General features: G+C 35.9%; 1 protein-coding gene and 1 long non-coding RNA gene across 2 annotated transcripts in view; one reads left to right on the top strand and one right to left on the bottom strand.

The window, feature by feature from the left end:
- The first annotated feature begins 13,707 nt into the window (after positions 1 to 13,707).
- LOC107037791 (zinc finger MIZ domain-containing protein 1) overlaps positions 13,708 to 26,972 on the top strand; it is a 26,690-nt gene continuing 13,425 nt past the window's right edge. Inside the window, exon 1 of the mRNA XM_015256545.1 lies at positions 13,708 to 14,401. The gene's annotated coding sequence lies outside the window, so the exon portion shown is untranslated. The remainder of the gene's footprint in view (positions 14,402 to 26,972) is intronic.
- Positions 22,224 to 24,476, bottom strand: LOC107037792. The gene is made up of 2 exons (XR_001460868.1): positions 24,383 to 24,476; positions 22,224 to 22,666 (listed from the first exon to the last, which is right to left on the bottom strand). It is a non-coding gene; the product is annotated as an uncharacterized LOC107037792 (long non-coding RNA).

Below are 26,972 nucleotides of genomic sequence, written 5' to 3'. Positions count from 1 at the left end.
CCCCCCCCCCCCTTCCCCTTCCCCCACCACCACAAGGGAAGGCATATAAGGACTACCCCTAGACATCGGAGCTCAGAAGCGGAGCTCATAGCCCTGAAGATGCAGACTGCAATGTTTGCGAAACGTCGGCGCAACGCTGAATCCAAACGCGGCATCCATCCGGAAGCCAAAGATTTTTGTAAGAGGTCTTTTTCGTAGGGAAAGGATGAATTTCTATCTAGAAAAAAAAACGGTAGGAAAAAGTCAATGTTTGTGAATTTTTTTAACAACAAATTTATTTGTTTATAAAAAAAAATATGCTGACATGGAGCTAAAAATCTGAAAAAAATATATGATGTAGCACATGTCTTCCTGAGTTTTATGCAATTTTTTTGGCGAGGTACCACTCAATAGTTCATGAGCTATGATTTTTTTTATGAACAAAGTCCCATTTTTCTTGAATACCATTGACGTGGTAAATTTGGAAATTCATCGAATACACTGTTTATGGGAAGAGTAGAAGAATAGTTGTCTGTTGGGAAGAGGTGAATTATTATACACAATCAATTTGAGTGAGAAAATAACAATTATTATTTAATTTTTATTATAAACTAATTATTTTTGGAAAAAAAATTATGATGTCTTAATGCAAAAATTTGAGAAAAAATCAGGTTACAGAGAATAAATTCAATAAATAAAATGATAACTTTAAGAATTTAGAAAATTATGCAGTTTTTGAAAGAGATCAGAGATTTTCTGAATAATTCAACAAAAATTTTCATTCTTCTAAAAACTCGATTCATAACACTTCCCTTATTTGTAAACAATTACTTTGGTCACTTTGAAAAATGAAAATAAATTGATCAAAGATTAAAAATTATTCATTAACTCTTCATTTATTATTCATCTTTACCATTGATTGAATTTTTTCCATGTATCACTTTCCATGTATTTTTATGATAATGCATTTATGAGTGTATAAAATTTTTTACTTTTGAAATTTGATCTAGTAAACTCAAAAAAGACATATCGAAGTCGACAGGAAACAGAACGTAATTAAAGGGCATCAATATTTCATGAATAATCATGAATAAATGAGGAGGAAATAAATGATTACCACCAATGATTAACCTCACTTTATTCTCGATCATGGAGCGGCAGTAGCGCCTCCTAGTGAGTCAACTACGAAGTCTAAGGAGTCGTGATGTCATTATTCCTTCCCTGCTAAAATCTTCAATAATCTTTATTCAGTCAAAAAAATGATAACATTTGGGAAATACCCACATATCGACCTTCTTGAAGTCAAAACAAGCAATTTCATCGATTTCTTCACAAAAAAAATGTAGAAAATATCCCCATGCACCGTCTAAGATGAAAAAAAAAATTGTTTGTAATAACGAGAGCACGACCTTGACTTGCTTCTCCGGCGTCCTGAGGTGCGTCACGGTTTGAGTATACAACTCGCTGACTTTATCTTTATGGCAAACGACGCAATTGCGACGTTAATACTTGTTGCTGTATGCAACTGATGGTAATACCTCTTGCTGGAACAATCACGTGACACCTCCGTCCAAAACGCATTATAGAGTCGATAACACGTGTGGCGAATTAAGTTTTTTTCCACCTCTCGATTGGACTTTATCGCTGATAAAGTATTGAAAAATTCAATGGCTAAGAACCCCTTATTTGCGCTGGGTGAAACTCGTGTTCGTCAACTGGAATATTTCTTCATGCTCTTTGAAATTTTTTTTTCGGTTGCCTGCGCTGAGGAAGTCGAATGAGTGTCAAGGATGGGATTTCGTTGGGATTTTTTTCATTCATGGTTTTTTTTAGGTGGAGCTGTACAGGAGGTAATGCTGAGCGAGGTGAAATCGGTGGAGTAGTGAAATTCATCTCTACTTTTACATCACCGAGCGGTGAACTGCGCAGCGGTAGCGAAATTGTAAACAATTGGTGAAGTATTGGGCGATCGTCACTTTCTCATGGCGAGATTCAAATATTTCGTGGATTTTTGAGTTGTTGGTGGATGGAGTTGACTGAGGACGACTGAATTAAATTTAATTTATTGGAATTTCAATCAAAACATGAATATTTAAGGGCTTTCCTCGGTAATGTTGGCCACAAACCGGCAATGTGCTAGCGAATTGAATATGTCATATAATAATCAAGAATGGTAAAAGGAAAACTGGAAAAAAAATCCAACTAGTTTTATCGATTTGTTCGTTTTTAATTAATGATTCAAGTTTCTGCTTACACATGGATTTTATGAACGCTATTTTGTCCCTTACCTCTCACACTGTTGACAATGTGCCAGCCAACAAAGGACAGTATATTTATCTATATTAAACCCTTAAAAATACGGGCATGCAGTCTCATCGAATTCTGTCATTAATTTGTTGAAGATAAAAACAATTGGCGCCATGTCTGTCACCATTCAATACACGCCATGTTTGATGCTTCGTCTCTCTCGAAAATAACCTCACTAACTTGAGGGGAAACGGAACCCCTGCGTTTATATGAATCTTTAGAATTGTGTTCTCTCCTGCAATTATTATTTTTTATTCATTAAACTACTTCATTGACTCAACAATGCGATAATCGAGCCGATAAAGTAATTTCATAGATAGAAATTAATAATTGTAGGAGAAAACACAATTCTAAGATTTGATGTAGACAAAGGGGTTCCGTCTCCCCTTAACCATTTTACGCTCCACTCACCAGCGCGTCCATCTCCGTTTCGCCCTACTGACGAAACCCCTTCAGGGGTCTCCGCAGTACTTTTGGGTAAAATATGATAATGTGCTTGCGAATTAAATATACAAGATCTATGCGCGCGCTCTCGCGCACGCTGATCTATTCATTTGTTGAAATGAAGAAATGGAATTCATTGAATTTCATTTTCTCATGAATACCTTATAAATATTGATAGGAATGGGTGGGGTAAAATGGACACTTTAGACTTTTAAAATTATTCATAACTCAGAAACAAATTGATCAATTGAGCTCAGTTTAGGCTCATCACAAAGGGAAAGAATTGTTCTTTGTATTGAAAAAAAAAATTATTGAATTTTATCAACATTTCAACCCCTCATTAATATTTAAAAACAAGTCAAAAGTGTCCGTTTTACCCCAACCTCCTCTAATGAATCAAAGAGAATTCGAGTAATGATTGAAGTGAATAGCGAAGTAGAGTAAAAGAATCTATAAAGAATTTTTCATTTTCAATTAATTAATTTCAATTTTTTAAAATAATCGGTATCCATAAAAGGACAGAATTTATTATTTTCACCGATGATATATATACATGTGAAATATTATATATATATACGTTACCACTGAAGAATTTGAAATTATGTCACTGAAGAATTTGAAAATGCTGCGTGTTTTTTTTGTGAATAATTTCGTGTCACATATTGACCAATCAGAATTAAGGATTAGCAGTCAGGCAGTTTCGAGATATTTCGATATAAAATAACTTCACGTTTCTTTCATCTTTAGTAAATAGGATCATATAGTAATAAAAAATGTTACAAAAAATATTTGTAAAAGCAATTCTAACTACTTTTACGATTTCGTTCGTGTTTAATTAATTATCCAAATTGCGCCTTATGCACAACCTTTATGGCCGCTACTTGGTCCCATACCCCTCACACTATTGACAATGTGCTAGCCAGCAAAGGAAGCTAAATTATTCTATATTAAGCCCTAAGCAATATGGGCACAAAGTCCCATTGGATTTTATCGTTAATTTGTTCAATAAATTAATGATAAAAATACTATGGCGATGTCTGTCATTATCCAACATACGCCATGTTTACTGTTCCGTCCCTCTCGAAACTAACTTCACTAACTTGACTATTTCACACTCCACTCACCCGCGCGCCCATCGCAACTGCGGAGACCCCTTAATACAAAATGACGCTGAATTAATTGGAAATTCAAGAATATAACCACAGAAATTTCGCCAGTTTCTATTGATTTTTATGGAAGAGATGAATTTACCATTTCCATTAATATTTTCATCAAATTGAGAATTTTTAATGACGACGAATCGCAATTTAAATGACGAATTACAGGCGCACCGTCACTTAATTCAAATTTTCAAAAAATTGACAAATTTATAACAAAAATTTTCGTGCTCGTCACACTGAGAAAAAAAATACAATTCTGCCAATTAAAATTCAGTAGCAAAGCGGTAAACCGGGTTCAGTTGATTTTGAGTATTGGCCAATTTTTGACGAATATCTCTGAATCTAAACGAGATAGAAAAATTTTTGTCACGACCTATAACCCTTTCTATAACCCTCAATTGATCCAACAAAAAATGTTATGAGAAAAATTTTGCCATCTCTTTTAGATTCCGAGATATTTATGTAAAACTGATCAAAAGTCAAAATCTACTTAATTCGGTTGTTTAAGCAGAAGTAATTAATTGTTTTAAACAGAAGTTATGGGGAAATTTTGTATAGAAATATTGGGCATTTGTTTGTCTGAACCAAATTTGATTGACAGAATTATATTTTTTTATCAGTGCAGAATTTTCTGCGGTTCATTCAGCTTGCGCAGCAGTACGAAAATAGTGAACAATTGCTATTTTATTTGGACTTCGTCCCTTATTGTCATAATGAGATTCAAATATTTAATGGGTTTTAAGTGGATAGATTTTACTGAGAGGACGATTGAATTAGATTTAAGAGGAGGCAAAATTTAGAATTTCACTAGAGATTTATTGGAATTCCACATTTATGAACAACAGAAAGACGAGAATTTCTAAACTCACTGCGATTTTCGATCAAAACATGATTGGCTACTACATATATAATTACCGAAATTGCCCTCATTTCTGTTGATTTTTATGGAATAGTTGAACTGAAATTTAAAATTTCCCGTAATTTTTTCCTCAAATTGGAAATTTTGAATGCGGAAAGTTCTCTGAAATTTCAGTAGAACTATCACTCCACAAAAATTTACAAAAAAAAGTACCGGAATTCGATACCAACCCTAGAATTCTTCTTGCACCTTATTTTCAAAAATCACCGTATTTGTATCAAAATTTCGTGCCTGTCTAGAATTTTCCCAGTTTCTCATTCGTTCCCATTTGTTTTCTTCCCTCCAGAAATAAAAACTAATGATTGAATGTTTTAGGTGCACTAAAGTCGTTTTAAGAATCAATTCCAAAGCATTTATCCAATATTTCACCAAAGAGAAATGTTCCCCGGAGTATTTAAGCCCCAGCCCAAACGAATGCAACAGTGGCAACAGGGCAAATTATGCAGGCGTGTCCTACCTGAGATTGGAATGGCCCCAGTGGCTAAATATTTTGGACATTTACGCTTCGAGGAAAGAGGATGAAGCCATCCAGGTTTTTCGAACTACGAAACATACTATTTTCCCCAATACAGCGACAGGTAGAAAATAGCGTGGGATCCCCAAAACGGTTTGTTGCTGGGTTGGACTGACCAAAAATGGGAGAGGTGAGGATTCAAAGTAAATCGGCTGTAGACCGACTGTAGACCGTAGCCACCCACGTTCACAAATGTATCGAACACTCCATTATCGAACCATCAGGTGAATCATGGGAAATTATTACTTGAGATTGAAATTCAATTGGAATATTCACGAGTTTTTAATTTGTGCATTTGGGAGGAACTCAAGGGAATGATTGGGACTAGTTTATTTTGCTAATGCCAATAAAGCTTTCATACTGAGAAAAGAAATAGCCTCTGCCCGATAATTATAAGGGATTTATCCCTGGGAAATGAATTAATTTGACGCAGAACTTCACGATTTTTCACAAATTTGAAGTAATTATGAGAACTGTCTTTAGAAAAATTATGCAGAATTTTCAATTAACAATGTTCAAGCGATGGCGGAATGTAGGAAGTGAGGCGGAGGGGAATCTCTTGTATTCCTGCAGAAATAAAATCCCTGAACACGGAAATTTGGTTCCCTTCCATTAAATAATACGACCATATTTCTGTTCTTCTGTAGTCAAATAATATTTTTTATAACTATTTAAATTTTCCTACATCCTACATGCATCAAAACATTTTTATATGCATTTTTAATAATACATGGAAAATAATTAATTTGTGTAAAAAAAAGTGGCAACGTCGGCCCAACACCAGTTTTTTTCCCCAGAGTTGGTCGGCCTGTCACGCTCTATGGAGGGTCTCGCTGGACACATAGTCGCACGCATAAACACGTGTAAATTTTTTCCATCGATATGCGTTTATCCAAAAAATTCACCTCCCACATCGTTCTAATTTACTATCGAAAAGCAAAATACTAGTAAATGAATTCCAGGGCCTCTCTGTGAAGTGAGGACTCACAAATGATTCCCACATGAGTGACAGTGCCAAGTGTTGCCTCTGTGTTGGGCTTAACCTCAAACAGAGATCACTACAAAAACAATGGTTTGTCTCAAGGAAAAACGTGTTAAAGAGCAAAAATTTCATGAATTTTATTGATATTTATTATCGGAGAAATTATCTTCGGATGTCATGAAATCCACAACGGTCTTTTATTCATCTTTGCCTCTACGGCATTTACCCCCACCCGATCGGCAAGTGCTACGTTGTCACAACTCACGATTGCGCGCGCAGAAATTCAGTTTTTTAGTGGTTTTTCGTCAATTTTGGCTAAAAAAGGAATTCAACCGATGTTTTTTTTGCAGAAGATGTATTCATTAATATGTCACACGTGGACGAAGTTTCGTGACATTGGCTGCATTTTTACATTCAGTCTATGCATTTATCCACATTCCCCACAAGAACACGGGTTAAATTCCGTTTTTTAGAATAATTTATTCCATTTGAACCATCAACCCCAGCAATCTGAAACTCCACACAAAGCATCGAAATATATTAAAGTACTTAAAAAATTTCAAAAAATTGGCTGCTTCTTTTCACCTCGCTTGAACATCGTTAACCCTATAGTGGTCGCGCTATGGTGTGAACGCCGCCGTTTTTGTTATTTTCACGATATCTGTAGAAATATGATGAATTACACTCTGCCTATTTACGAGTTCCTCAAATGATATGTCCTGATGAGATTGAACACGGTAGGGTTGCCCTGCACTGACAATTTTTTTCTCAATCAATTTTTTTGTCGATCGTGGTTAGCGAGAACGAGCGCAGCTCTCACCGTGCGACTACTCTCGTAGTGGAAATTCGACGAGCGGTGTTGCCAACCCTCGTGGTAGTCCCAAGCAGTGTGTGCAGAGTGGGAGGTCGCTGGCCGGTGATATGTTTATAGTGTCGTATGGCTCTGGCAACGCTGCGCTCGAGAATGTACAGACGGCGCAGCGCGTATCACGCGACCAACGACGTTTGGTGAGTCGTGCGACTACAGGAGGGTTAACCCTAGTTGGTCACTATAGGAGGCCACCGCGGCAGAACGTCGTTTTTTTCTTACTATTGCCTGGCTCAGCAAAAACATCATCAAAAAATTAAATTTGTCAATTCAAGTGACTAGAAATAATTATACAGGGTGACAAATGGGAAGTTGCCTAAAGTATACTCACATGTCTTCCCTTCCTACTGAGACCCGGAAGGTTAGGTCCATTAGATATATACTAGAGTGTTGTCAGTTGCTATTGAGATGCTACAAGAAGCACTACGTGTACTTCAAAATGAGTAACCTTACAAACGAAGAAAAAGTATATCTTATCGAGTGCTTTTATACTAGAGGTAAAAACTATACTGAAGCATATAGAGGCTTTCGTACCAAATTTGGAAGTAAAAAAATAGCCAGTCAATACACCTTCAGAAGGTGATAATAAAAAAAAAATTATCTGACTTCATCGTATAACCTCACTTTTGACTAAAACTTTCAAGTATTTATTACTTTCTCTCCCAGAGTAATTGATAATTTCATCAAGTATTATACTCTTGAGGACCGTCGTCATGATCTTCCTGGTCCATCACACTCAGTTACAACAGAAGATACGATTGCTAAGATCGAATAACATTTCAAGAATAATCCAGCGGATTCGATACGAAATGCAGCGGCAACTTTGAAACTGAACCGAGAGACACTGAGATTAATATTGAAGAATTTCCTCAAGTTACACCCTTACAAAATTACGATCCATCAGTTACTCACAGAAGATTCTAACAACAAAAGAATTGAGTTTTGTAAAATTATGAGACAGAAATTTGAAAATGATGAGATCGACATCAATCACATAATCTTCATAGACAAAGCTCACTTTTATTTAAATGGATATGTAAATAAGCAAAATTACCGTTTTTGGGGTCGCGAAAATCCACACTCATGTGCGGCAAACTCTTTACACCCTGTTAAAGTGACTGTTTGGGCAGCTATTTCAATCAAAACAATACACTTAAAATTCATAGAAGGGACCATTACAGGCAATAGTTATCGAGAAATGCTACAAACTAAATTTTTTCCTTTGGCCAAAAGAAAAGAATTGGTTAAGAACTATTATTTTATGCAAGATGGTGCTACACCGCATAGAACTAAGGACGCATTTGAAGCTATTTATGAAGTGTATTGTGATCGCGTCATCGGATTAGGATACCCCAAGTTTGCGCATGGAGATATGGAATGGCCCCCTTATTCACCCGATTTGAATCCGTGTGACTTCTTATGGGGCTTCCTGAAAGATAATGTTTATGCGGAAAAACCCGAGACCAAAGATGATTTGAAAAAAGCCATCAGAGACGGAATTTCTGGTATTTCTCCATCTCAGATTGAACAAGTTTTTCATAGTTTCCGAAAACGGCTTGATTATTGTACAAATACGATTGAAGATCACTTCAAAAATATTTACCATTAATAGTTATCTCCTGGCTCAATTTGTCAATTTTTTTCAAATCTCAATAAGTATCTATTAGAAGTGTCCGATTCAACTGAAACTAATTTCAAATAAAAATGTCATCTTTACTCTATTCATATGTATTTTTCTTTTTTTTCCTGGCACTCATTTCAAAGTTATAAACGATTAGTTTAGGCAACTTTCTAATTGTCACCCTGTAGTAATTTAAAAAATGATTTAATTTTTTTAATGAAATTGCCCGCTGTGCAACGTTGCCGAAAACTCGATAAACGCTCCCGGGTAGTGTAAACTCGGCAATACCCGAGTCTAAATAACACGGCGGCGAATCCCCGCGGAAGTGACCGAAGTCGCAAGGTCTCATATGGTGACCAACTAGAGTTAATTCAAAATTCAAAAATATAATCACCGGACTTTTCCTAATTCCTATTGATTTTTGTGGAAGAGTTGAATTGAAATTTGCTGTTTCCATCGATTGTTCCATTCAATTGTTAACTTTCGATATCGAAATTCCTTGAAATTTCCGTAGAATTTTACGATTTTTCACAAATCTGCAATAATTTGTATAAACATCAGAACTGTCTTTAGAAAGACATAACTTAGCCTATCAAAAGAATATTATTCTCACAAAAGAAAACAATTTCCCTGCGCCCTTAGACATATTTTGAAATTCAATAACAGCTGCATTTAAATCTCCAATGCTGTTAATTGAAATTTAATTCAAATCAGATTGTTCATGAAAGCTCTCATCCATTTTTGAAATTCAACAAAATTGAGTTCTGCGTATTGGGCGATCATTGATATTTCTACGACAGTTTGAATTCTTAAATTCATTTTGAAAGCCGAACATAACTTTCAATTGAATTTCCAATAGATTGAAAATTTAAAACAATAGTCGCCTCAATTTTCCGATTTTTTATGATGAAAATTTCATTGTCGAATCGGTCTAAAAATTACGGAACAGTTCATCTAAAAACTTATATCTCCACGTATCCAGGAAATCTTCAAGACAATGATTAATTCATTTTGAAAAGTCCCGTTTCGGAATCCACCTATCCGATGAAATTACGCCTAACACCAAAGATATTTGAATTCGAAACCATATTTACTCCCTTGAAAACATCAGTTTCCTGTTTTGAAAAACACCTATCACCAAAATTCCGTTCTCCAGAACAACATGAACTACAAACTCCCGACAAAATCTCATAATTCCGGTAATCACCACCGGGGCTGCCTTTCGCCACCCCCTGCAATCCCAATTGAACAAGATCAAAGTTTAAGATACACTTAAAAAATCTCCGGAAGGAGCTGTTAAGCTCATTAGTATGGCACGTGCCGTCCAAACGTGCTGTGCGCACGTCACTCGAACGAAAAAAATTTCCGTTTTTTACGAACTCTGGCCTTCATATCCGAAGGTCCTCCACTGGTACATTTCCAAACATTTGACGTACCAACAAAGACGAACTTTAAAAAAAATAAAAACAGCCTGATAACCCCATGTATCATCCAAGACAAGAAGTGTAGGCATTGACACATTTACGTTTATGTGCTTCCTCGCATATTTACCTAGACCCGAGTGCCCCAGCTTCACCCGACCATGCACTCCAATACCTGGTGAAAATTCCCCGGGGCTAAGCACTCGAAAACATTTTTATTCAGCCCTCGAATAATACAAATCCACATTCATAAGTGGATATCTATTATTAATACCCCTCCAAAAACGCTAGTGATATTTCCCACAATTTTATGACAAAATTATTTAAATAAATTTTTAGATTTCAGGAAACTCAATACGTAAGAAATTCCTCAGTTTGACAGATTCGTTTATTTCAAGGGAGATTACTATGAATTTTTAAAGTCGTCGGATATTGAAGTGAAATTTCTCACGCATTGAAGATCGATTATATATGTCTACAAACGGATAATTAGTGCAAAAAAAATGAATTGTTTATTGCTCGTTTGCTCTGCAGACGCTTAAAATGTTAAAAATAGTCCAGGGCCTCCAATTTTTCACCTACAGAGGTATTTTTTTCTCAAAATTTTTGAAAAAATGTGTAAAATAACAATTACGAATTAGTTTTTTGAAATTCAACTCCTACACAGCTAATTTCGTTTTGTTTAATATAAAAATTTCCGCCATTCATGTAAAATAGAAAAATTATTCTTAAAAGATTAAAAATATATTCTCGATTCTTTCAGAAATATTTTCCAGGCTATTTTACGTAAATGGTGCGATTTTTTATTAAAATAATAACGGAATTAGCTATGTAGGAGTTGAATTTCAAAAAACTAATTTGTAATTGTTATTGTACATATTTTTCCAAAAATTTTGCAGAAAAGAAACTTCTGAAGCTTAGAAATTGGAGGCCTTGGACCATTTTCAACATATTAAGCATTTGTGGGGTAAACGAGCAATAAACAATTAGTTTTTTTTAGACTAATTATTCATTTTTAGACATATATAGTCAATCTTCAATGTATGAGAAATCGCATTCCAATAGCCTGCGACATTTAAAACTCATAGTAGTCTCCCTTTAATAAAAATTATGAGCTCTCGAATAACAAAAATCCACATTCATAAGTGAATATCTGTTATCAATCCCTCCACGTAGCCCTCTATGTATGTCTACTTAAGGGGAAACGGAACCCCTGTGTTAATATGAATCTTTAGAATTGTGTTTTCTCCTGCAATTATTATTTTTTATTCATTAAACTACTTCATTTACTCAACAATGCGATAATCGACGCGATAAAGTAATTTCATAGATAGAAATTAATAATTGTAGGACAAAACACAATTCTAAGATTTGATGTAGACAAAGGGGTGCCATCTCCCCTTAAGGAGAAATTCCCCAAAAAAAGAACTGATATTTCCCATAATTTTATGAAAAAATTATTTAACTGAATTTTTAGATTTTAAGAAGCTCAATACTTAAGAAATTCCTAAATCTGATAGATTCGTTTATTTGATAAAAATTATCAAAAAATTTTACGGAGAGAGGATAATTACGTCACAACTCCCTACGTGTCGTAATTGACTCATACGAGGCGCTACTTTCGCATCGGCATGAAGAATAAATTGAGGTTAATCATGGGTGGGGATCGTTCATTTGCGATCGTTAAAAAAAATACTTGACAAAGTTCTACTTCAAATTTAGATATAATTTAACGTCAATAATCGGATAAATGAAAAAAAACAAATGAGGAAATATCTCTAGCATTGGGAAAATTTTGTAGATTTTTTTTTAGACTTCAATCTGAACAATTATGAAATTTCATCATTTCATTGATTTAATAAGAATTAGGAAAAATCTTCGCAGGGCGGCACAAATGACGTCACAAGTCCCTACACTTTGTAATTGATTCATACGAGGCGTTACTTTCGCATCACCGTGAATGATACTTTGAGGTTAATCATGGGTGGCGATAATTCGTTCATTTTCGATCGTTTTTTTTGTAAAGTATAATTCGAAGTATAATTTATATAAGATTATACCTCGAATTTAAACATAATTTGGACATGAATAATGGGATAAATGAAGAAAAACAAATGAGGAAATATCCATATTATCGAAATGAATTCTTAGATTTATTAGACTTCAATCTAGGCAAAATTAGACAATCTCATTATTTCGTTCATTTAATAAAACTTATCAAAAAATTTTGCAGGGCGGGGATGATGACGTCACAACTCCATACACTTGGTAGTTGATGCACTACGAGGCGCTACTTTCGCTACACTGTTGATTCACTTTTTCCCCATTTATTCATGAAATTGTTCGAAATAGTACTCTAATTAATCTCAAGATGCAAATTCGACGACAGATGGCGTTGATAGACTAGAGATGTGACGTCGTTCAAGGTCATCTGAGAGTTTTCAACTAATAATTTTCCAATTATGTTTATTCATAAAGAAAAACAATTTACAAAATTTTCCTCCGAATCACCCTAATTTAATATAAATAATACAATAAAACGAGGAAAAGAAATCAATAAATATCCTTAAAAAAAATTAACTAATTTTCAATCAGAATCCCCAAAATGAGGCGACAAAACTCGCCGCTGGTTCGTTCAACACGAAACACCATAGTATCCTGAGACCTTTCTCTCGGGTCGGGGCTCCACCCACACGCGAGCAAAGGAAATACTCTCAAACGCTCATCGTCACATTTGTTCTGTTCTCTCCTCTCCCTCCCTCCCATTCCATCATCCACCTAGCTCCCAACCGTGTATACAACCGGCCAAGAGACGGAGAGAATTTTAAGGAGAGGGGGCCACAATCTGGCAACAGTGGCTCGCTATAACCGATATTGTGGCCGTGGATTGAATGGAGGGGAACTAGCTCAGGTCAAACCTCCCCACCCCCGTTAACACGACAACCCCTCGGGTGGCGTCCTCGTCGACCCCTCGCACCCATAAGGCCCTATCCCTCCGTCTCACTTCAATTTTCCATCCCCACTATTGGGCGTAAAACGCCGTCGCACGGTGCCAGCATTCCCACTACCCTACCCCTTCGGAACGTCGACAGACCGACGCTTCACTTCTCTCTTCTCTCTCCTGCCCACCCCGCCCCTCTCATCCCCCCTGGCTTCCCCTCTTCCGCCGGCCACTGCCAGCTTGTTCACGTTCCACACGCACCTCTCTGTATTGGTACTGTAGTAGTTCGCCCCTCGCTCCGCTTCGTCCTCTGCCGTGTGTCGTCGCTGCTGTGCTGCTGCTGTTGCCGCCGCCGCAACTCCCACCATCACTACCTTAATGTCGTCTCGCTCGCACTCATGGAGTGGAGAATAGGGCTGTCTCCCTCGGTAGATGCGCGCTGGGCAGAGGGTCGCCGGCGGGGGAACACGAGGGAGACGAAGAGAGACGAAGGGTTTGCGACGACGACAACGAATCGACGGTAGAACAGGGACAGACACACGCCGCAGGCACCGGGGGCTACAACCAGCCGCCCGTTGGCTTCAACAACCTCTCACCAGACAGTATTACTTTCAACCGTTTAGCGCGCACGCCGGGTCGAGGAGACACCGCAGAAGAATATTATGCTCACCCGGATATTTTAGAGTTTTTTTTCTCTCCTTGATGGACTTTATTGCTGATAAGGATTATTTTTTAATTGTTTGGTGGATGAGAATTTTTGAGGGGATTTATGGCGGGATTTTTTGATTAGGAGTTGATGATAATTGAAGGATGACAGGAGTTTTGATGTTTTGAGGAATTGGAGATCTATACTACCTCGTCATTCAAGAAAGCCTCGAGTTATTGACTGTTGGATTCAATGAGGCGTGTGATTTTTATAATTTTTTGAAGGATTTTAATTCTTGACTTTTCCATTCCGAGTGGCAATTTTTCAAGTGGGAACTTGTATTTTTTTTGTGTACTTTGATTGGATATTTGTGAGTGGATTTATACTTCATTGACAAATTGATTTTTTTTAAATTGTGCACGTGATGCCCAAGTGACAGGAATTAATATTCCTATTGATATATTTTTTGTTGTGTCTGTTGTGGTGAGTGATAACAAGTACCCCAATATTTTGGATTATATACGGTTGATATTCAACGTGCGTGGTGAAACAGGGAGAAAAGTCACGGGGATAATAACCCAGTAATTTACGTGCCTCAGGTGAGCATTAATCGATTCATGTATTTTTAGACAACTTGTGGATTGCGAAGTTGTTTAAGTGAGCAGGAATTGTTGGTGGTGGTTAAACCACTTCATGGTAGTTTTGTTGTACGAGAGAGTGACATAACTTGACAACTTGCCGGTTTTGATATTCTCAGGTTAAGGGGAAATAAGTCTTTGCACACAAATCATTTTTATTCGAGAATAATGGATTGATTTTTTTATGAATCTTCCAGACAATACGTTTTAGTTTTCAGGGATATATGCGTAATTTTTAGAGATTGTCATTGAAAATTAGTGACAAAATCACGATGTTAGAATTTCCCTAGAAACTAAAACTTTTTATTTCTTTCTGTCTTGAAACTTTCTTTTTGTTTCGTGTGCACAGTCGATAGAAATGATGATTAAAGCCGAACATCTCTCATTTCCCTAGTTGATTCCTCTTTTATTATGTTCGGATTTTCGTGGATAAATTTTTTCACTCGACAACTCCCAGAGCAAGTATGAAACTGAAACTAGCGAAAGTTTTGATGTAGGTGAATCTAGGGATGTATAAATATTTTCAAGTCACACACAAAGTTATTTGCACTTGAGAAAAGTTTGCACATATTCTTTGACCCTTAAACCCCCAAAAATCTCCTAAATTGAATTTTTTGCAGTCGAATGTTCGGCTAATTTCAGCTTCATAGAGTACGGTGGTACCAGGGAAAATAATAAACTAAAGCTGAACATCTCGTTCTTCCTCCATTATATTCAGATTTTGATGCATAAATTGTTTCATTTGACAACTCTCAGAGTAGGTAAAGGTAAAATAATAAACCAAAGGGTGAATGAACAATGTTTTAAAACAATTTAATAGCTTTCACAACTGTCTAAACATGGAAATTCATCACTGAACGATGAATCAACGGTACAAGAGGGGGGGATTTACACTCGTGGGTAATACTCACTTTATCGTTGGTTATGTACAAAACGATGGAAATGGGTACGATATAGACAGAGACAGACGGATGTAGAAAATACGGTCTCGGTGCGATGCAGCCGGCTAAGTTAGCTTTCACAACGGGTGATTGTTCTTAAGATGTGTCAGAGAGTCACGTATAACCAATTCGTAATCTTCGATTGCCTGGTAGGTCACACAATGTGTGATGTTTATCCTTCGTTTACTTTTTTTTCTTCAGTCTTCAATAACTCGGCTCAATTTTCCTGGAAAGAAATCTAGTGAGCTAGCGAATGCTCAACTTTATTCAATTATAAAATATTATTCTACTCAACATTGACGGAGCGACAAGTCAGGCGATCTGCATTTTCTCTTCTCCAGACCTGAAAAAAATGAAATAATTAAATGAGGGAAAAAGACACTAAAAAAAATTATAATGTATGAAAAGTTGTCAAATGAATTGGTAATTTTCGATTGCAGGGTAGTTCACACAATGTGTGATGTTCATGCTTCGTTTATTTTTTTTCTCGTCTTCAATAGCACGGCTCAATTTTCCTGGAAAGAAATCTAGTGAGTGAGTGAATGTTCAAATTTATTCAATTATAAAATTATAAAATACTATTTTACTCAACATTTGCTCGGGTTTCATCGGATCAACGCGACAGGTGAGGTGATTTTTATTTTCTCTTCCCCAGACCTGAAAAAAATGGAATAATGAAATGAGGAAAAAACACTGGGGAAAAATATAACGTATGAAAATCGAAGGAGAATGGTGCGTAATGTGCGTCCTCGGCGATAACACAAATCGATACGAGGACGCTCGAGCACTGCTTATCGGCTGTTTGGCGGTGAAGCACAGCCGTTTTAATTCAACGCAGTGGGTTTATGACCATTTTTAGTTCAGATTTTTCTTGTACAAAACTCCACACTATCTGTAATGTTTTGTTGTTTTTTTTTCGAGGAGATTTCCGTGTAGACTCATTGCTGCTGATAAACTCATTCGATTACACCTGAAAATTGCTGTCAACAGTCTAGTTGCGTTCATAATTTTTTGTAATTACTTGGGCTAATTAGCTTGGTGACTGTTTACACGTTCGCTTTAATTTTTTAGTGAGGAAGAAGATAAAAATTGTGTAGGAGGAGTTGGGGTTGTTATCTTCGAGGATAATTGAATGGTCTCGGGTTGTTGATTATTTCGATGTTAATATCTTTGATTAAAAAGTCGGCACGTTACGGTATTCGATCTAGTTCCCATGGGGATCAATATCATCGGGCTTTCACTCCAACGACCAATAGGAAACAAAGATGTTGGTCAATAGATATGGAATGTTATCATCGTGAATATTGAAACAATGTCGATGAAAAATAACTAATCTCATTGCTTTCTCTTCATTATGAAATTAGGACGGATACTTTTGGAAAAAAAGTTGAATTCAGGGACAGTTGACTAATAATTTTCAGGAGAGTAACACTGGAATTTGATTCCGTTTGAAAAAATCATGAAAGTCGAGATTTCACTAAAAATTTAATAAATTTCAATTTTCATCTTAATTTTTAAAATTTCTATTGATTTCTCCTTAAAATTTTGATTTTTCAAGGACGAAATTTCATGAAATTTCAACCAAAAATTTTTAACAATGTAATATATTGAAATAATATCAATTAGAAATTTCTAATCTCATTTCATTTCCTCTTCATCGTGAAATTATAACGACTACATCGAGGGGAAAGAGGAGAATAATCTTAAGAATAGTAATATGTACGTTATAAAACGAAGCATGACGCGTGGAGTACCCGGCGAGGTCGCGAATGAATGAACGAGCAAGAGCGGAGGGTCTCGACGGGGGTGCGAGACAGAACGAGAAGCGGGAGAGAGGAAGTTTTTTCTGATTTTTTTCCCCGCCCACTCCTTTTTTCCGCTCAACCACGGTGAAATTTCAAAGCGTCCTTGATACGTCCTTTAATCGAGTCGAGTGTTTTGACGCGGTTGATAGGTCGTTAAAGTGGCCGAACGAAAACCATATTAAACGTATTTACACCGGAGTACCAGTGGGTAATTATGGAGACGAGGAGAGGTAAAAAGTTTAATGAAATAATTTGATTTCGGGATTAATTGACCTGTTGATATGCGTGTGGATGTATTTTTGACTTATTGTTAGTTGTTATTGGATTTCAGAAGCTTGTGAAGATCGGGGCTAAAACATTGAAGACGAAAATATTTTTATGATGATTTAAACAAATGAACTTTCAAATTGGAACTTGTGGAAACTCGAAAACGGCAAAGTATAATTTACAAATTCTTTGTTTTTCATTTTAAAGATATCTTTTAAGGCTTCAAAATGAGATTTGAATCACCCAGATCGCGTCATTTGGTCACGAGATATCCATAATTAAAGAGGGACCATTTTTACTCGCTCGGAATTTTTGAAGTTAGAATATTGACAAAAATACTTAGAAGAAAATGTTGAAAGACTTTTTAGTACAGAATTTAGAGATCTTCAAAAAAGGTATTCTGAGTAATTTTCGTAATAAAAATATTTATGTTAATCAATATGTTAGGGAGACTCAGACGCTACGTCTAGAGACAAAATGCGCGAGTAATACCTGTTTAACATCAATATAAATATCGTTTCAATCATCATTGCATAATAGTTCAGGTTGGGGGTTGAGATAGAAACATTTTACTGATGAATTTACCGGATGAATTTGCAAAATTTTAAAGAGGAAAAATTGCCTTTGGCCTTAATGCGCAGCTACTTCGAGAGTAAAACATCTACGTGAAAATACCACACGACTTTTTTTGTAGCTGGCGAAATTCTCCACAAAAAAGGTTTTTTGATAATTTCTCGTAACCCTATTGGCTTCCGAGATGCTATCAAAATAAAAACATTTACATCCGCCGAAGTGGCTGAGAGGTAATGTAAGCATGAGTTAGAGAGACTTGGACGCGCCAATGACTACGTGTCTCTCCCATCTAACCTTCACTCTTCTCATCACTCACAAAGAATTTCCCACCTCAAGGTCGTTTATCCCCGTTCCCGTTCAGTCCTTATCAATCCCAAAAAAACTACTTCCATTATTCATTGGATTTTAATTCATACCGCAAAAACAGAAACATCTCAATTACATTTCCTCCACCAGTGACTCTCACGAAACTTCCCGCTACGCAAAATTCAAATTTCACGGTGAATTCGTTCCACGACGAGAGAAAGAGGGATGACGCATGTATACGATGAAATAGGGGAGGGGAGCGAGACCTTCGGTGTCAAATGACCCCCTCCTCATGATTCTCAAACCATTACATGTTTTTTTCTCTCCATAGTGTCCCAAGGTGAGATGCAATTATATTTTTGTAATTGTATTTGTGGTTATGTAATGAAGACGATCGAGAGTGGACTCGTGTCCTCAGTAAAAATCGACCTCGCCTCTTGCACGCACTTTTATTTATTTGCCTCGATGACAAATACTTGTCCAGTGAAAAAAATTACATAATCAAAAAACTATCTTCTTCAAGGTTCAAAGACATTTTTTTCATTTTTGAAGAATTTTTTTCATTCGGGAACAATTCGGTAGCGAAGCGGTAAAACGGTTCAAGTCAATTTGGCCACTAGCGAAAGCCCCTAGCTGAGTTTTCGAGGAATATCGTCGAATCTGATGGCGATAGTGAAATTGTCATAAGAACCTTTTTTGTAGAGCGAGTTGAGTGCTAGAAAAAAGGTTATAACAAAAATTTTGCTATCTTCCTTAGATTTCGAGATATTCATTGAAAACTGGTCAATAGTCAAAATCGACTTAGACCGCTTTATCGTTTCACTACTGAACTTTTTGGTGATTGAAAAAAAACGACCCGTTTTGTCCAAGTAGTTTCGAAAATTTTGCAAAAATTGAATCTGGAAAGTTATTTTAATGTATTGTTTCTCACAATTCCTAGTCTGGGAAATGGGATTCCATACTTCCCACACTCGGAAACTTGAAAATCACAACAAAAAAATATTCACCCGGGACTGCTGCCATGGGATTTTTTACACGTGTGGTTGGCCAGGCCTCGCCTTCGGCTCGGACGCCAACGCCACACGAGTAAAAAACCCCATCCCAACAGCCCGGAAAAATACAATTTTTTTATTCCATTATTCATGCCAAATTATGTCTAAATGTGAAGTATAACTTTGCAAATAGTTTTTTTTATTAAAAAAATAATTGGAAAATGATCATTTAAAAAGGCTCAGATGCCCTTGAATGACATCACACCTCACGTCCGTCAACGCCGTCTCCAGTCAAATTTGGTTCTTGAGAAATGAAATCAGCGCAGTCGAGGGAAGTGAGGTTGTGTGGTTTTGAGATCATCAATAGGCAACTTGCAAGAAGCTCAATTTTTCCTAATTCCCCGATTCTTGCGTTCTGAATAACTCATAAATCTCTGAACAAGTCCAATTATGGAAAAATATTGCCTAGATATTTCGTAGTAATTAATTGAAAATGAACAGTTTTCGAACTCAACTTTTTGGCCATGACGTCACAACTCCGGTTGTCTAACACTCCGTTAGCTGAGTGTGAAACGAGTGGGGAGTCGTCGTCCTCCATTGGCCGAGGTACAAGTCCAGAGTAGGTTAGGTTGGCTCGTGCCACCTTGTAATTAGTCCAGCGCTCGTGCGTGTACGTGACGTCATGAGCGTTTCTCGATCGTTGGAAATCTTCAACTTTTGATAATTAATTACTTACTAAGGATATTCAAGTTCTTTGGCTATTTTTTCTCCAGGGAAATGTTCTGCTACTTTTGTAGTCGAACTTAAAAATTTTTATTTGACCCCTTTAACTTCAGGACTGAATTTGAATTTTGATATTAAACGGCAGAAAAAATTTTTTTAATCTGAAAAAAAATTAGAAAGTTTGCTTTTGGAGGAATTGATTGATGAAATGATTAAAAAATTGCAATTTTTGAGAATTACGACCATTTTTTATAAATAATTTATAAACAATCCATTCTCCATCATAAAAATCATTTGTTCGGAATCGTAACGAATTTATTCACATTCAGAATTCAACCAGAAATCGATTTCATGTCTACAAAAATTAGGTTTCCAAAAGTTTAAACAATTTCAATTATTTATTTATAAAAGACAAATGTTTAAAACAATAATAATTTTGTGTAAAATGTAATTTTAATGATGCTGAATAGTCATGATTTTTTTTTCAAATCTTTCCCATACTTGGATATCCTTAATGAGCAATATTTAGAACCTTTATAATTGAATTTTTCAGACTTCAAAATTGACATTGAAAATTTTTTAAAAAAAGTGTAATTTTTCTATTAGAGCATTAACAACCTGACGATTAACCTCACTTTATGCTTGACACTGGAGCGGACGTAGCGCCTCATAGTGAGTCCTAAAACTACGAAGTTTAGAGAGTGTGACGTTACTATCTCGTTCATGAAATAATTTTTTATAATTTTTATTAAATAAACTTGATGATAAAATTGTGACATTTCTTACTCATTAAGCTTCTTGAAATCTAAACAATTCATTTCAATAATTTCGTTATAAAAAAAATTCTAGGAAATATATTTGTGAATAGTTCCTCATTCATGTCATTTTTTTCCTCGAGGGGAAGGAAAAATATCGCGTGGCAACGACGCGATCTCGAGGGTTATGCCTGTCAACTGTCATTCGTCACTTTGCCCGTGATCCTGCGCATGCGCAGACATTGCGAGGGGTCCTTACCGATTTTTCACATGAAATACTGCATGAAAGGAAGAAACAAGGAGTTTTCGAGCGCGGGAAAAAATTAGGTCTCTGACTCATCATATTTCATTAATATATTCAACAATTTTTTCTCTTTGTTACCGAAGAACCAAAGATTTATATAATGGTCAAGGGGTTAAGAGCTCTGAGAAAGTTGGCAGTGCGACGATTGGGCCCCGTTCGTGCTTCCGTGATTTCGTCATTCGTCCAATCAGCTTCACCTCCAAAACAACTTTCTCCCGAACTTCCAATGACGAACTACTGCTGAGGGGGTTTAATACGAGTAAACACCTTTGTCGCGTTACGAGACCCATCAGTAGAGGGGAAATTAAATAGTAGAGAAGGGGGAGTTATTGTGGTATTGGGTCTCAGGCGTAAATGGGACTCGTTGTGGGAATGAGCTCTTCTCTCTCTCGTAGATGTTCTGTTATGTTCATTTCCGGTGGGGGCTACTCACATGGATTTTTTCAAGATCATTCAACTATTGGTTTGGATGTTCACAACTGAATTGGAATATTCTACACTGTTAGAAAGTTTTTGAAATTTAAGTAACAGATGCATTTGAATTTTCAATATTCGGAATTTGAATTCAATTTTAGACTAAATTGTTCATAGAATTCCTGATTCATCTTGGAAATTCAATAAAATTAAGTTTTTCATGATGAATGATCATTGAATTTTCAATGACAACTTGGATTTTTACACCTATCGCGAAAATTAAACATTTCAATTGAATTTTCAAGAGATTAAAATTTCAGAAGAAAAGTTGCCTGAATTTTCACGATTTTCAGTAATTTTCATTGTCGTATGAACCTGAGAGATCAAATTTCATTGAATATTCAAGAAAATTGACTCACTTATCAATAACAAGATCAATGGAAATTTTTCGTTGTTAAAAATTTCAAGATTTTTTACTTGAAATTTCAAGAGTAATTTTCTAACAGAGTAACATAAAAAAATTCGGGGCGAGTTAAAACGGGCCCTTCTGTATTATCATTATCTCTTGCCGAAATTACGCGATTTGGACGAGTCAGAACTCATTTTTCATCCTGAAAAAATACCTTCAAAACGAGAGAAAGCCTAGACCTCGAAACATTTTTTTTTCATCACTTGATTAGTCACAAAAGCAAAACAAAATTCATACAATAGAGATCTCTTTATTCTCTGTGACCCAACACTAGCATTCATTTCTGAACTGTAAACAAACTCTCAAAAATTTCCATCCACTCGAGCAGAAAATATCGTTTAATCGTCTAGGAATCTGTTGTTTTCGTTTCATACGAGTAACTCATTGATTTTTTTTAAACAATAATTCATATTCATGCGAGGGGTAATGAACAAAATCGAAGAGATGGTTGACCTCGACACGTCTTGGCATAGGGAGTCCCGTTGTTGGGTGCCCTCACCGTTGTTCGACTTCTCTTGTGGTTTCGGTTGGGTTGTTGGGTCCGCTCTTAAGTCTGGAATTCTCCCCCTCCTCCAACTCGTGTTCGTTATTATCGACGACCTCGAAAGCCTTGTGCACTTGAGCAATACACGCATGTTGTGATGTACGAGTGATCGAGGTTTATCGACGAAAATACACTGTTGAAAGAAAATTGAAATTTAATGGACAGTCGGGTAGTCAGGTTGCTTTCAGGAGAGTGATATTGAAATGGATTTGCGAAGAAAAATCCTAAATTATCCTCCCTGAAAATTCCTTTATTAAAAAATAGGTGAAACATTTTTGGTCAGCAATCTATTTCGCCAAGCATATGCTAGACTTAAGAATATTTCAAGTTTATCTTAGCTTATCAATAAAAAATCCTTGTTTATATAAAATATAAATATAAAAATATGTAATATAAAATATATAAAATCATGATAATGTTATTAATAGCAATAAAATTTATATATTATGTATATAATGTATTATTATTCTATACATTTTATATATAAATAAGTATTTTCTATGCACAAACTAAGATAAACTTGAAATATTCCTAAGTCTAGCATAGGCTTGGCGAAATAGATTTCTGACTGAAAATATTTCATCCATTTTTTAATAGAGGATTGACATGAAAATTGGTGAACAGTTCTTCGAAAAAGCTTACATTTTCACACTTGGAAAACACACCTGATTTCATAAACAACGGGGATTTTTCGTCGTCAAAATTTTTAAAGATCATTTTCTCAAATTTTTTTTCAAATCTGAACATAATAAAAGCGGACATTAACTCATTCTCCATGAATAAATGAATACATAATGATCAAGAATAATATGCAGAAACGAGTAGCCAATCATGCACGGGCGAAGCACGCCCCCTTTCCTAGTATATGAAATTCCTAATTTTTTAACAGCAAGAATGCGAGAATTCCTCTTAAAACATTAATATTCATGACCAAATTTTGCTGAATTTCCCTGATTTCTAGTAATTTTCATGGAATAATTGAACTGAAATTTCAGCTAAAAATTGTATTTACAGTTTATTATTACAGTTTATTCACGCGAAACAAGTAATTAAAAAATTCACAAAATCAACAATTCAACTCACAACATTAAGAAAAAAGAAATTAAAAATTAACTGTTACTTGAATTTTCAAAAATTTCCAAATGCGAAGTTTTCGATATGTAAGACTGAAAAAAGACCATATAGAAATTATAGATCAATTGTCACGTCTGTAATTATTCAATTTGATGAATCAACTCAATCAAAGAATAAAATTCAGTCGAAAAAAACCAATGGAAAACACTCAACCGTAAACTGCATTTTTTTCTCAATACCATCGATTTTTCTGGTAAAGACTAGTTTGAAAACTACCTATACTCCATTAATACCCACTTTACCCCCTCTTTCAATGTATAAACTTGCGTACACGCGATATTCGCTCAGTAACCTCAAAATAGATCTGGTTATTTCGATGAAGGCAAATTGAAGGAAAAAAAGCCCTCGACCCGAGTAAATAGCTGGGATTTTGCCTGATTCATTTTATTCATACGAAAATTGACACGAATTTTTTGCGCCGATAAATAATGAAAAATTAATGATTCCTAGCAACCTCAAAACGTCTGCATGACGTCATAATGCTGAAGTTTTCAATTCCACAACTTTCCAAAATAGAAAAACGGGTGTTTAACATTTTCTTAGCAATTTTCGTAGTTGACAATCTTATTGAATAAAAAAATTTAATCTAACAACTTAACTTGCCGATTGATGTTGAGGAGGGAAACCTGAAGATAAAATATTAAAAAACAGCCTTGTGGTATTGAAAATTATCAGGAAAATTGAATTATCACTGGGTCATAAATACTTATCTCACACTGTTGAATATCTATCTGTTGTTTTTTCCTTTTTTTTCTTCCAGCTTGATGCACTGTCGTTTAAATCACGAAACGACGCGACGGCTAGTTATTATATCGACTTCCATATCCGAGCCAATTGTTATCGCAGCATAACTTATATATACATGTGACTCTTTTGCGTAACGGTCTATCCTGGCCATTTATTATGCCTCGGGGTACCGATTGATTGCATAATAAGCTGTCGTGTGTTCCTTTATTACGTGCAATTTTTCAACATTTTGTCGCTCGGAAATTTTGAAACGAGTCGAAAATATCAACGAGACTGGGGNGGGGGGGGGGGGAATGGCTTGTGTGTCACTTCCACTCGGTGAAGTCTACTTTTCACTTGAATCTTATATTATTAAATTGGTAATGCACCTGAAGGAGAGACTCAACTCAAGAATTGATCCGCTAAGAAAATTAGTGGGAGGGGGAGGAAATTTCATTGGCTTTCTCCAAGGTTGCGTGAAAGTTTCAGCAAACTATCACAATTCCTCTTTTTTTTGCTCCCCTCTCTACATATTTTCACATGCATTTCTCCATACTTTTCCTTCTAGTTTATTTGTTGAGACGAACAAATAGGGGAATCAACTTTGTGAGGGTAGGCCGGTTTCATTTATCTAGGGGATAAAATTCCAAAATTCACCGAAATTTCGAAATTTTATATTCCAATGGGAACTTTCAATTTTGTTTCATTTATTAAAGGAAAGTCAGGAAAATTTCCGTGAATTTATTATTGAATTTTGGATTAGTTCAAGATTTAAGTTAGTTATATAGCAACTGTGTTATTATGTTCAATTGAAAATCAAAATAAGTTGTGAAATTTTAGATGGAGTGAGAAATAAGAATAATAATTTTCTGAATTTTCACAATTGTTAATATTTTTCATGAAATGCTCCAGAAATTAACTGATTTGTTGGGAATTTCAAGGTTTTTTCTATATAGAAATAAATTAGCTGATGGGTCAGAACTGAGACTGGTTTGACAGCAAAATTCGTTGATTTATTTCGCTCTTTAGATCGCAAGGTCGACTATATTCATCATAATACTATCAAAATGGTTAACTTTAAGAGTTTTCAAGATTATCTCCATTAAAAAATTGTAAATAATCCAAAATCTCCCGAAGCACCGTAAAATACCCCAATCTTTCGAGCAAAAAATTCCAAAAAATTTTGTCATTGAAATTTTCCAATTTGACGTAAAAAATTTATGAAAACTGCAACTTTCAATTCCACTCGAGTATTAATTGTTGAAAATTTAGCGCATTTTGATACTGAATATCCAAGTTTTAATTAAAAATTCCAGTAAATTGAAGTTTTTTCGTCTTCTTACTGTTCAAAAATCACAAATTCCATTGAAGTTCCAGTGAAATTTGAAATTTCAGGATTTTTCGAAAATTAAAATGAAATTTTTTTTTTTAATAGTGTTGATTCGCCTCGCAATTTTGTTGCATTCAACCAAGAAAAAAAAATATTTTTGAGTCAAGAGAGTTCATCTGGAGCAGATGTTATTTCCGTTCCGTATATAACGATGTTTCGATGAACAGGGGCGGGGAGGTGGTGGCGTTGGAAGACCCCGTGTGCAACACGTGTTGCAAAGAGGAATTCATGTATTTTGGTCGCGCGCGCGCACGCCGTCTTGTGGAAAATGCCCCACTCCACCTAGTTTTCTTTCGACGGCGAGTGGTGGGGAAGGGGAGACGCTTCCGCGGTATTTTTGGGGGCAATAGTTGCGCCTTGTACATATGCTTGCGGCGTTGCTTGAAACAAATAGATATAATTTTAGTCTATTGGGAGGGGGGAGGTGCACTCGATCGACTTCTCGGCGTCTTCGATTAATTTAACGGAGAGTTGACGGGAAAAAAAAACATTGCAGTGGGAGGACAGGGGGACGGAGTGGGAGCGTGTGCGCTCGCGCGACCGCTAATTTTAGAGTTTAAACACAAAGTCATGCCGGGTGCCACGAGCCCGCCTGTTTTTACGAGTATATAACAGCCGATGCGTGCGTTGAAGAGATTCTCGCCGGGAGTGATGGGGTTTTAGGAGGGGGAGTGAGTAAAATACGAGAGGAGTTGGGTGACGGGATTGGGCTTATTGACGGTTTATTGTTCATAGAAATAGGTTGGGTGGGGGGGAGGAAGTTTGGAGTGACCCGAATTCAGAGGAGGATCAATCGTTTTTTCGAGAATTGAGAGATTTTTGGGACGATAGTAAAGGTTTTGAGGAAGAGATTTCAGCATTTTTATTCCAAATTTATAATTATAACTTTCTTGAACAATTTTCACTACATGAACCGGGAAAATGACGCATTTGAATTGAATAAAACTGTATTCGAAATTTTTTAATTCATTTCAACAATATTTTGGTGGAAATTGATAAATTTTTTTTTTTTTTTCAAGGAAAATTTTTCAATTTTAATTTTTACTTTATTACGAGTCCATATAGAGTCGATGCGTGCGTGAAGGAGACTCAGGGGAAGACTTATGGGAGGTTTTAGGAGGGGGAGTGATTAAAATACGAGAGCAGTTGGGTGATGGGACCTATTAACGGGTTAATGTTAATAGAAATT

This window comes from Diachasma alloeum, unplaced genomic scaffold (assembly GCF_001412515.2).
Source record: "Diachasma alloeum isolate Michigan unplaced genomic scaffold, Dall2.0 Dall_scaffold_00270, whole genome shotgun sequence".
Classification (NCBI taxonomy): Eukaryota; Metazoa; Arthropoda; class Insecta; order Hymenoptera; family Braconidae; genus Diachasma; species Diachasma alloeum.
The sequence above is the reverse complement of the archived record's forward strand: the minus strand, read 5'-3'. Positions and strand labels throughout refer to the sequence as shown.